General features: G+C 37.4%; 1 pseudogene; it reads left to right on the forward strand.

Moving 5' to 3' along the window:
• Positions 1-5,857: 5,857 nt before the first annotated feature.
• On the forward strand, positions 5,858-9,034 carry LOC136230828 (uncharacterized; annotated as a pseudogene).
• The last annotated feature ends 283 nt before the right edge of the window (positions 9,035-9,317 follow it).

The raw sequence follows: 9,317 nt of genomic DNA on the forward strand, positions 1-9,317 counted from the left end.
TTCAGTTTGGTACAATATTTCTATTTATTATGTTTCGTACAATTTTAATTTTATGTTGGATGCTTTTTATTTTGCTAAATTTCTATTTTTATTCCGTATGCTTTATTTCGTGCTTATTTTTCATGGTATCTCAATATTTGCACCAATGAGGACATGGTCCAATTTAAGTGTGGGAGGAGATATACATATATCATTTATACATATAAGAATAAAATGCAACGAATAAATTTTTTAAGCAACATTTATGAATGCAACACTTGTTTTATGCAAATGCAACATATATTGCAACATATATTGCAACACAATTTATTTAACATTATTTTTCATAACGTTACATTTTTATATGTTTAAAATATTTTAACTTATGATTATAAACAAATTTTTAGGTTATCATTATCGTTAGAAATAATATTTCTATACGGGCAACATTATTTTTGAAATTTTTCACAAATCTTTGACACGATTAAAAGTAAAATTGTCTCGAGTGAATGTATTTAAGTAATAAATTCTTTATTTCAATCTCTATTTTATATCATGAATTCATGATACAATAAATCTTATTTTCAATTTTCAATTAGGTTTATAGGCATTAAATTGAACTAACAATTTTTAGCTCGGTTTGATTTCGTCTTACATTAACACCAATTGAAGTTTTTAAGGAAACTTTAGCCATAATACATGTTGAATTTTAAGTCAATATAGGATGAATGTGCTATCTTTCTTTTTCCCAAGTTACAATTTCAATTTTAAATTCATATTAATTAATCAATTAGTTGAATTCTTAACTTTTGGCCACGATTGAGACCAACCTTATCACAATCGAAGTATGAAAGGGAAGAAAATTAAGTATCGTTTACTTTTGGCCACAATTGCGACCACCCTTATCACAATCGAGGTATGGAAGGAGCGTTAAAAGCAAAAAAAATAATAAGCGTGTTTAAGTTTAAAGTAACGATTGCGTCCACCCATGGCATGGTCGATACCTCTTAAGCAAACACTAAACAATAAATACGTATAAGGTTACGATCAAGACCACCCTTATCTCGGGCATATCTAGCAAAAAAATTAAAATTAAGTACTTATTCATTTAATATATTTCATATATTAGTTTAGGTTTGGGAAAGGAAATTTTGTGCTTTGAAATGCCACGAAAGACTCAATAACATGCGTGCTTATTTCGTCCCGAATACTTCAGTTTTAAAATAAAGATACAAGACGAATGATATATCGCCTTTATACTAGTTAGTTTGACATTTTGCGTATAAATTTTCCATGCGAAGTTAATCTTTTCGGCTTAACTAATTTAAAAGATAATACAGAGGTATATGTTTTATTTTTATAAAGAGATTAGTTAAAGAACAAATTCAGTGAAATTTTGCTCGGGACTAGCAAAAGATTAAGTGTGGAGATTTGTTAAGCCCAAAATATACCTAAAATATCATTAATATTTACATCAATTTTGCTTCGAATTCATACTATTTATACCTATTTAGAATACTTTTACGTTCGAATATGTTTCTCTCTTGCAAGGTACCTAAATATTTGGTAAAATCCAAATAGGAATGAAAGAGGTTAAAAACAGAATAAAAACCCTACAAAAGGAGTCAAATACGACGAAGATCAATTACACCAAAACGAGGACAAAGACAAAGTCAGAAACAGAAGAAAATGCCAAATTCTCGGTTGAGGAGAATTTGTGAGCCGCGACCGAGAATCTCAAATTCTCGGTCGCGACACGCGTCATCCAGATCTCCCTCCCTTTCGTCCGAAGGCAAATATTTGCTCCCCCATTCTCGGCCGAGAATTAATTATTCTCGGTAAGTTCAGCAATTCCTGGAGAGCCATTCGCACACTTTCGTTTTCGACGAAACGCGTTCGTTCGGGTGGATAAAAACATCTCTTCGCAGAGGATACGACCCTTCACAACGGACATGACACTTCAATCACGACTCTTCAACATCTATAAATAAAGAGTTGATGGAGAGTTGGAGATATAGAAAAAAAAGAAGATTAGTATAGAATTAATGCAGAAATTCCGAGTCAAGTGATTCAGAATTTAGAGTTCATTTCTGTAAAAGCAATATGATGTACACACATTGTTTATTCAATAATTACAAACACATTAGCGTTTAGATTTGTTCATATTAGTTTACATTTTGGTAGTAGCCGACCATATCTCTATTACGAAGTTACAGCGAGAAGATTGAGTAGAGGATCCGCCCTGAGTCTGACAAACTCTAACGAAACACAAGGAAAGGATTGACAACCCGTTCACTTACAAGCCGTCAAATGTTTTCATGCTTCTTGTTCTCTGTAAACTTGTATCAAATTTATATTTCATCTAATAAAGTTCATTCTATTCGATAGATTTTTATGCAGCACTTTGGTAAAGGATCTAAAGTGGATGCTGGTGTTTTCATTAAAACATAGTTAAATTCAAAATCTTTACAAGGAAACTTTGTTGAACACTTAGGCAAATTGATATCATCAGTAGAGTATCAATTTGGTTAAGGTAGCGATCTAACCCGATCGTAGAAGGATTGACTACAGTTCAAAGCCCTAAAATTAGAGGAATCGACGTTTATTTCATTGTTTTAATTCATGCAAAGTTTAAAGTTGTTTTCTTTGCTTAATGCAAACGAATACATTTGTTTACTTTTCTAAAAGAACTAAACGTTTCTGTTTTGTAAATTTATCCCTAAATCAGAAGTATTTTCTAACATTTGTTATACTCTATTCTAATTCCAAAGGTTAGGAACCCAACACTCATAAAAGATCTAAGGCCAATAGCCATATGCAATGTATTGTATAAACTGATTTCTATGGTATTAGCGAACAGGCTAAAAACCGTGCTGTCCAGTATCATCTCTGACACCTAATCGAAGTTTGTCCCTGGGCGAATGATAACTGACAATGCCATTCTGGCATTTGAAGCCTTTCATAGTATGAAGACGAGACTGAAAGGAGCTCGTGGGAGCTTTGCATTGAAAGTAGATATGAGCAAGGCCTATGACAGAATCGAATGGCAATTCCTGGAGACAGTTCTTCACCGTGTGAAATTCCCAGGTCAGTTTGTCAAACTCCTAATGATGTGTGTATCCACAGTCTCAATGTCATTTCTCATTAATGGACAACCTAGGGGGTTCCTGATGCCTGAAAGAGGCTTACGCCAGGGTGATCCAATTTCCCCATACATGTTCCTCATATGCGCAGAGGCGCTTTCTACTAATATCAGCCTTGCTGAAACCACATGTCAGATTCATGGCCTAAAAGTATCCCGGAACAGCCCTAGTGTCTCCCACTTATTCTTTACAGACGACTCTCTGATCTTTGGTAGAGCCACTCAGACTGATATCTCCAAACTTGGTCAGATTCTAAGAGACTATGGGAGGTTCTCAGGCCAGATTATTAACTTCGAGAAGTCAGAAATCTTCTTTAGTTCTGGGGTGCCGAACACACACAGATAAGTACTCGCTGCCTCACTGAACGTGCGAGAAACTGGAGAATTCCCAAAATATCTCGATCTTCCTACCCTGATTGGAAGAAGTAAAAAGATTGCATTTGCAGTTATTAAAGACAGAATCAATCGATGGTTAAAAGGTTAGGAAGAACGTTACTTATCAGCTGGTGGTGAGGAAATTCTTGTTAAATCAATCATACAAGCAATTCCCACTTATGTGATGTCCTGCTTCTGGTTACCAAACTCTCTCTGCTCAGAGATTCACGGGCTCATAAGCCGTTTTTGGTGGGGCGGAATCGATTCTAAGAGACCAATTTACTGGTTGGCTTGGGAGGCTATGTGTCAAGCTAAAGATTCTGGTTGGGTTGGATTCAAATGGTTGCAATCTTTCAATCTCGCCTTATTGGCTAAGCAGTTCTAGCGGCTACTGAAGTTCCCTAACACGCTATGCGCCCGGGTACTGAAAGCGAAATACTTCCCCCAGAATGATCTCCTATCTGCAAACACATGTCCAAATCCAAGCTATCTCTGGCGAAGTATATGGGCAGTTAGACAAGTGATCCAAGACGGAATTATATGGCGGGTAGGGGATGGGTCATGTATTAATATCTGGCATGACAATTGGCTACCAACAACTAACGCTAAAAAACCGCTGGTCTCTTTGGCTAAACCGAAACCTTTACTAGTGGCTGATTTGCTGAATGGCGAAGATACTGATTGGAACTATCAAATGCTTAACTCTTTTTTTGTACCTTCTAATATTGCAGATATCTCCAAGATAAGAATCATCCGTTCAAAATATGCAGATGACAGTTTTTGGGGCGAAACACCGATAGGCTGATTCTTGGTTAAATTGTGCTATGCACTACTAGAACGAAGACGCCAGGCCACACGAGTACCTTCTTCCTCCTCCGGACATTTGACCATGCTATGGAAACGTCTCTAGTCGTCTAACTTACCTCCCAAGGTCAAGCATTTCGCTTGGAAGATGATCACCGGTGTTCTTCCGTGCTTATTTTTTCTGTAGCAACGTGGAATCCCGACGAATGGAGTTTGTGTCTAGTGCCATTTTGAAATCGAATCCCTGCACCACGTATTCATCGCCTGCCCGTCTGCTAAAGAAATATGGAAAGCAGCGAAGATGCAGGTGCGATGGGACAAAATTAGAGCTCCTAACCTGGGCTTACAGATTCAATGATGCTGGGAGCTCTCCAATGCCGACGAAGCACTTCACGGGATAACACTGCTATGATGGATGTGGTATAACAGGAACCGACTAGTACACGAAGGAAACAAAATGGATCCCAACAGCCTCATAGCCAAGGCGAACAGCTTCTATATGGAATGGAAATCCCGTGCTCCGTGCGATTGACCCGATTCTTTGCGCTTTGCCTCTTGACTCTTATAAGGTCTAGCGTCCTCCTCTCGATTGAATCACAAAAATCAACTGTGATGCCGCATGAGAGGATAATGGCCATTCCGCAAAAGCTGGGGTGATCGCACGGGATTCAAATGGTCATGTTATATTCTTAGCAGGGATCCCATTGGCGCCTTGTCTGTCAGCAGAAGCAGCAGAACTATAAGCCATTCATGAAGGGATGATCATAGCGCGAAACTCCAATATGCAGAATATCTAGATGGAATCGGACGCGAAGACAGTGGTGGACACACTAACTCGCGGCCAGATTCCACTCCCGCCACTTCATTTTCTATACTTAGACATCAAACATTTATCGCATTCATTTTCATCTTGCGTTTTTCAATTCATTAGGAGAGAAAGCAACAAAGTAGCACATAGTCTAGCTCAATGGGCTCGTAATTTGCAATCACCTTTAATCTTACAGGGAGATAGTCTGGATCTAGTCTAGTCCTTATTATGTAATGATTCTATCAATTCTTAATATATGACTTCCCGCTTAAAAAAAAAAGAGGCAAAAAGCATAATTAAGTCTCTGAACTTTGACTGTTTTAAGGATGAAGTCCTTAATCATTTATTTTTTCACATTGAGCTCTTGATCATTGATTCTATAGTGGATTAGGCTCTTATTTAATTTTTCCATCAAGTTTGGACTTCATACATCGTTAGGGGCTTAATTATGCTTTTTTACGAAATAAAAACTCATATATTATTATTTTCATATTATATAAAATAAAATAATATTTTTATAAACTAAAAAGAATTAATGAATTGATTAAAAAAAAAGAATTAATGAATTTACTTAAAAATATATTAAGAAGCTCCTACCTTTCCTTAAATCTTAATGCAAATTTTTTCTATATTTTAAAAAATTATTTTTAATAAATAAATAAATAAATTCTTTTTTTAAACGTTAAAGTTTCTAAAAATCGATCCAACAAACAGCACTTAATCTTTCCCTCCTTTCCTTCTCAAAACAATCTTTCCCTCCTTTCTTCTCTTCTTCCCCGCTCCTCTCTTCCTCTGTATACGCGACAATACCGATTTCGAAATGACAGTGTTCGGAAACTCCGGCAACGGAAAACAGGTATTCCCTATAGATTACCAATCCGAAGTTTCCCAGCGTCTCCTCGACGCTTCCCATATTAACGACTTGAAGTCGGCTTTCGAGTGTCTCGACGATCCTTTCGTCGACGTCAATTTTGTTGGCACGGTGAGCTTGAAGGCGAAGAAAACAGAAGTTTTGCTTCGCGATGAATCCCCGCACGAAGTTCTCGTTGATTATCAGGAGTTTAAGACTGATGTCTCTGCTCTATTTCTCGCTGCTCATACCGGAAATTTAACTCTCGTCAGAAAATTACTGGTAATGTATTGATCTTTTTTTTGGATATCGAAAGGATTGATGAAATAAGAATGTTCTGATTATTTACCTAATACTGAATTCATCATTTTGTAGACCTGTGTTGCTTTTGAACTGATTAAAAAAAAAAAATCAGTTTAGGGTTAATCGGACGCTTTATCTGTGGTTATGCGGTATAAGCTTCTTTTAAAGAGATAATTTGATTTAATATAATATGATCAAGCTCTAATTAGTATTTCGATTGTGGAATTAGGTTGCTGGCATGTAATATTTTCAGATAAGTCCATATAAAATCTGACAGATTTCAGATACTACCTGAGGCCTAGAGATTTCTTTTTATCAATTCCATTAACAACTTTATTTCTCCATCTTATACTTTGATCCAGAAATCTAATGTTGTCCTTTAGCGGAAGCGATAATAATTCTTTCTCTAGAATATTGGTTCAATAATTATCAATACATGTCTTGTACTAAGCATAGGTAACAGAGATTTTGGCACTATAACCTTTTGTTTTTGTCTTTTATTACAGAACAAAAATGGTGATATGGTTTTTCTGATACAATTTTGGTGAAATTTGTGTGGCAGCGCGTTGGAGCCGATGTGAATCAGAAGCTGTTTTGAGGCTATGCCACAACAGCAGCAGTAAGGGAAGGACATTTAGATGTTTTAGAGGTGCTTATCAAATGTGGGGCATTTCAGGAGGCATGCGAAGAGGCTTTGTTAGAGGCGAGCTATCTGGGTCAGGCCAGACTTGCAGGGCTGCTTATGAGTTCTGACCTTATATGCCCACAGGTTGCTGTTCATGCTCTTGTTTCTGCCTGTTGCAGAGGCTTTGTCAACGTTGTAGACACACTCATCAAGGTAAGCAGTTAATGCCACAAGATTACCTTCTTTATATATGTACATCAAAACAATGGAAATCTTATACATGATTCTGTATAGACCACATTGCCTCTCAACCTCGAACCCGATTAATCAGATCAACCTAAATGAAAGAGTGGCTTTAGTATTCTAGTACATTCTTAGCAATTAGATATTTTCTTCATAGGTTGATTTGCAATTGCAGTGAAGGATAATTCTGGACTTGCTGTTGCGATTATTTCATGTAACATCTAAGAATGTACAATTCTCAATTTAAGCCCAAATCTGAAATCATATCCTTTCATCAAATTGATAATGTTGATCTGATATTGGTGATCTTAATTGGTGGCAGTGTGGAGTGCAATGCAGTTGATAGGATTCTCCTTCAATCTTCCAAGCCATGGTTGCACGCTCATGTTGATTGCAACGCACTTGCTGGTGCGATTATTAGCAGGCAGATTTCCGTAGTTAGACTTCTTTTGAAACAGGTCAGCATTCGGGTGGACATCAAGGTGAGGCTAGGAGCTTGGTCTTGGGATACTGATACAGGTGAAGAATTTCGAGTTGGAGCTGGATTAGCTGAAGCTTACTTAGTCTCCTGGTGTGCAGTTGAGTATTTCGAAGCAAGCGGAGCTATTTTGCAGATGCTCCTTCAACACGTCTCTCCTAACATTCTTCACTTGGGCAGGACTCTTATCCACCATGCCATCCTGTGTAACAATGCAAGAGCAGCAGAAGTACTTCTAAAACATGGTGCAGATGAAGAATCACCCATCGAAACAGCTTCGAGGAATGGCTGGCGTCCTGTTCATTTAGCTGCAATGCTCGGATCAGCCAAAGTTCTTGAACAGCTGATAATTGCTGGCTGCAGTCTCAACTCCAAAACAGATTTAGGCGAAACCGCGCTGATGATTTGTGCTAGATATAAACAACAGGAATGCTTAAAAATTCTAGCCTCTGCCGGTGCTGACTTTGGCTTGGTTAATTCAACCGGTCAATCTGCTAGTTCGATTGCAACATCAAGCAGATGGGCAATTGGATTACAACAAGCAGTGATAGATGTAATTCAAGCTGGGAAGAATTCCAAATCAAGCAATATTTCAGTGTTTTCCTCCTTAACGTTTGTGATTCAGGCAAATGATATTGAGGCCTTGAGAAAGCTCATTCAGTTGGAGGCCGATCTCAACGAACAAGATGAAAACGGATTCTCTGCTGCTATGATAGCTGCAGCAGGTGGTCATGTGGAAGCCTTCAGGCTACTTTTGTATGCAGGTGCTAATATGAAGCTACAGAACAAACAGGGCGAAACAGCACTCACTTTATCAGAACTAAACCACTACGATGAAGAAATTGAAAAAATACTACTGGAGTATGCACTTGAAGAGGGACATAACTACTCTGCCGGCATCCACGCTCTGCAGGAAACTGCACTCATGCTTGCCAGGGAGAATGGAAAAGGAAAAGATGCAGAAAATGTCATACTAGACGAACTTGCGAGACAACTAGTTTCGGAGGGGAGTCGAGTGAAGAAGCATACAAAATGTGGGAAAGGAAGTCCTCATTTTAAATCATTGAGAATGGTGAATGGCACAGGAATTTTGCAATGGGGGAAGTCAAGCAAAAGAAATGTGATCTGTAGAGGGGCTGAGGTTGGTGCTAGTATAAAATTCCGGTGGAATCGCCGGCGGAAATTTGATGTTGAAGAGCCTGGAATGTTTCATGTGATGACTACTAAGAAGAAAGAGGTGCATTTTGTTTGTGAAGGAGGGGTTGAGATGGCTGAGTTGTGGGTAAGAGGAATTAAGCTTGTGACAAAGGAAGCCATCTTTTGTAGGAAAAATTGATTCGTTAGAGATGATTATAGTAGAGAATTTTATTCTTATCATTTCATTAATTTGTAAATATTATAGTAATGTAAAAGTTCAAATATTTAGTCACGAAATAAATATTACATGAAATTCTTTAGCTTCCTCACTTTAGTGCCTATACTTTAGATTAGTTTATAATAGGAATGTATGTACTGTAATTTTTATAAACTTGTGCAGTATAAAGTTGGGATTTTAAGCTCTAGCATTTGCTTTTTCTGTTTTTGCTGCTAAACTGCACTATTCACAGTTTTCTGGTTTAGTCTTTTCCTTACATGTGAAATTTTTTGTTTCAGATATATAGTAAAGAAGGATTCCCCTGGATTAACATCTACAAAAATAGAAATAAAAGG

This window comes from Euphorbia lathyris, chromosome 5 (assembly GCF_963576675.1).
Source record: "Euphorbia lathyris chromosome 5, ddEupLath1.1, whole genome shotgun sequence".
Taxonomy (NCBI): Eukaryota; Viridiplantae; Streptophyta; class Magnoliopsida; order Malpighiales; family Euphorbiaceae; genus Euphorbia; species Euphorbia lathyris.